Source organism: Thunnus thynnus, chromosome 11 (genome assembly GCF_963924715.1).
Source record: "Thunnus thynnus chromosome 11, fThuThy2.1, whole genome shotgun sequence".
NCBI lineage: Eukaryota > Metazoa > Chordata > Actinopteri > Scombriformes > Scombridae > Thunnus > Thunnus thynnus.
Window position 1 is genome coordinate 1,002,547 of NC_089527.1, and position 3,489 is coordinate 1,006,035.

The window sequence follows — 3,489 nt, forward strand, 5'->3', positions numbered from 1 at the left end:
AAAGGTCACCGATTTCTCATCATAAGACATCAGCATGTAGCTGGTAGATGTTCTGGATATGGATGTAGGAATGTAAGAAGGGGGAGATGTATTGATATAAAAAGAAGAGCCAAGAGAGACGGGGGTCTCTCTTTTTGGGTCGTCACTTGAGGTCCTTTTGTCAGTTTGCCTTTTTGAATCTTTAACTTTTTACTCAAGCTTTTATGTTTTACTTTTTGTATTTTATGTTACTCATTTTTGGAGAAAACAAATAAAACTGGCGTGTTAGATACCTCAGACGTCCCTGCTGGTGCTCACCATTCCCATCATGACATCATCATGACATCATCCTCCTCTGGCGTCGATCAGGGCGACGACACAAACTGAAATCTGACATTTTTGGATTTAATTTGAGTTTTTCGAGCAGAACTTCTCGAAGTTCAACAAAACCAAATGAATGTGGGAATAAAAAGTGTGAATAAATGTTTCCAACATGAACGTGGAAGCGTCAGAACGACTTCATGTCAGATTTATTTTAGTGGATTCAGTCGTCGGCTCCTCAAATGGTTCAGTTGTTCAGTAAAAACAGTTGAAGCGTCCTCACAGATGAATGAATGTAACTCCAGTTTATTAGTTTTCGTCGGTCTGTCCGTCATTTCTATCAGACATAAAAAACTTTGTACTCATCAAGTTGATATCTGACGTCACTGTGAGCGGCTGCAGATATGAACTTACTACATGATTATTACTGAAAGAAAACAAGGAGCAAAGATTGAATTAAAGTGAAATGTTGGTCAACAGATGTTTAAAGTTTCAGCTGGATGTGATGTTTGTTTGCTGCTGCAGGACGACTCTACTGTTTGATATTTCACATGAAAACCAATAAATTCCTGTTTGATTTATTCCAATTAAACCCCTGATTATTCTCCTGGGCAGCGTGGTGCGTTCACTGTCTGTGGGCAGTTTGAGGGCTTCTGTTGGAGGTGATTGTTGAATATTGTACAGAAGAAAACGTGATGCTGTTTCCCCTCAAATAAACTCTAGTGACCGCTCTGCATCGTGCCGCCTCTTCTTCTTCTGCTGGTCTTCATGTAGAGCTCTGTTTCTCACACAGTAACTAAGTACATTTACTCAAGTGCTCTACTTAAAGGCATACTACGCAGGATTAGTCAGTTGTGTAAACACAACATTCAAAGTCGACGCCTCCTCCCCGGCTCAACAGCACCAGAGAGAGAGAGAGAGAGAGAGAGAGAGAGAGAGAGAGAGAGAGAGAGAGAGAGAGGGAGAGGGAGAGATTTTGATTTTTAAACTCAACATTTATTATCCACTATGTACACTGTAAAAAAACGTAATACACTACATTAACACATACATAATATAATCACATACCAGGTATCAAAGTTACATCAGCACATGTCCAAAACTCAACTGTCCATCTATTACAGAGCAGAGCACCCCCCCATAACCCCAAATCAGCTGGAAAGTCTCCAGGTCATGAGCAGCTCTGTAAAAACTAAACTCTACCAGCAGTCTGGACTTCACCATTCTGACAAAAACAGGAACCACATCAACATTCAGCTCTTCCTTCACCTTCCTCCTGCGGCTCACATACACCGCCATCTTTGCCTGTCCCAAAACAAAGTTCAATATCTGACACTTGTTCTTCTGTTGGCGAGTGTATTTAAAACCACAAATAAAAACCTGCTTCATAAAAATTTCTCCATATCTGCTAAAAATGGTTTCCAACAACACAAACAGAGCCGTCAGACGAGAGCACTCTGAGAAACAGTGAAACACCGTCTCTCTTTGGCTGCAGAAGGGGCATTTCTCCTCCACAGCAGCATTAATAACGGAGATAAAAGAGTTCACTGCTACAATGCCATGTAGGATCCTCCACTGCAGGTCCGCATGTTTCTTTGTTAAAGGAGGTTTATACAAAGACCTCCATGCTGGTTTGACGTCAGGGTCTAAGTCCAGATAAGTCCTCCACGGGGTGTCACTGCGTCCATTCAGTTTGTTCTGGTTCAAGGTTTTAACCATCAACTTATACAGCGTCTTTCCTGAGGCGTCCTCCAAAGAAGCTCCCACAGGGTCGACATGCTCAAATAAAGGACCAGAACAGTTTTTGAAATCCGGAAACAGTCCAATGGTGGGATAGGGGTCCGTACAGTTTGGCAGCAGTGCACCATCACAAAAGTCAGTTAACAGAAGGCATTGATGTCCTGTCAGCTTCTGTTTCCAATGTTTCAGTAACTGGTTTATGACTCGCGTAGATCTCACTCCCATCCGAGCAGCCAGTCCAACAGGATCATCCAACCGAGGTCCCGCCAGCTCCACCACCTGCCCCAGAGTAGAAACTCCTGCAGTGTGAAGGAGTCTGGATAGAGTAGGTCCACCACAGCTGGGACAATCCAAAAGTCCTCCAAACAGTACAGGTTCCTGTAGGAGCCAGTACAGAGAGTCATCCTGCTCCTGCCTCTGCTTCCTCAGCAAAGTCCACACTGAGAAGACGCTTCTATAAAAGGCCGGCAGGGACGAAGCGTCCAACCTCTTGGAGTCCATTAGAAACAGAGACAAACCCAGTCCCAGACCACCAAACCGCTGCAGGATGCAGCAGGATAAAGTCCTCCACACCAGGTCTGTGGGCCCAGTGAGCAGTCTCTGAATGAACTGAAGGCGGAAGGCAGCGCCCCTGCTGGCCAGATGGACCAGACCTTGTCCACCCTCCTCCTTAGGAAGAAACAGCACACTCTGAGGTACCCAGTGCAACCTGTCCCAAAAAAAATCAACCAAAACCCTTTGGATCTGTGATAAAAGAGAAGCTGGAGGATCAACGCAGGCCAACCGGTGCCACAGAGCAGAAGAGACCAGATTGTTAATCACGAGAACACGACCTCTGTAGGACATTTTAGGTAGAAGCCATTTCCATTTCATGAGCCGACCTTTGACCTTTTCTAAGACATTGTCCCAGTTTTTCTGTAAGAACATTTCATTGCCCAGAAAAACTCCCAGGTATTTTAGCCCTCCTTTTTTCCAGACCAGACCTCCAGGTAACCTGAGTTGATCCACCAGCCGATCCCCCGCCATGACAGCCTCACTCTTCCCCCAGTTTACTTTAGCAGAGGATATGCAACCAAACAGATTAACAGTGTTCACTAGCACATCAATATCTCTCTGTGTGTTGACCAGGACAATGACATCATCAGCGTATGCCGACAGTTTAAAAGAGGCATCACAGTCAGGAAAACAAACACCAGTCAGATCATTCCTCAGTTTGTGGAGTAGAGGCTCGATGGCCAGAGAGTAGAGCATGCCGGACAGAGAGCAGCCCTGCCTGACCCCCCTCTGGACACTGAAAGGAGCACTCAGACCTCCGTTGATTTTCAGAACACTCGCAATGTCACTATACAGAACCTGGATCTTGGCTATGAAACCAGGGTTGAACCCGAAAGCAGCTAAAGTTTGCCAAAGATACTGGTGTTCAACTCGGTCAAAAGCCTTTTCCTGGTC

The 3,489-nt window shown here is 45.0% G+C and overlaps 1 protein-coding gene across 2 annotated transcripts in view; it reads left to right on the plus strand.

The window, feature by feature from the left end:
* Positions 1–3,489, plus strand: part of LOC137192219 (chymotrypsin A-like) — a 39,099-nt gene that overhangs the window by 31,124 nt on the left and 4,486 nt on the right. The gene's annotated exons all lie outside the window — the stretch shown is intronic.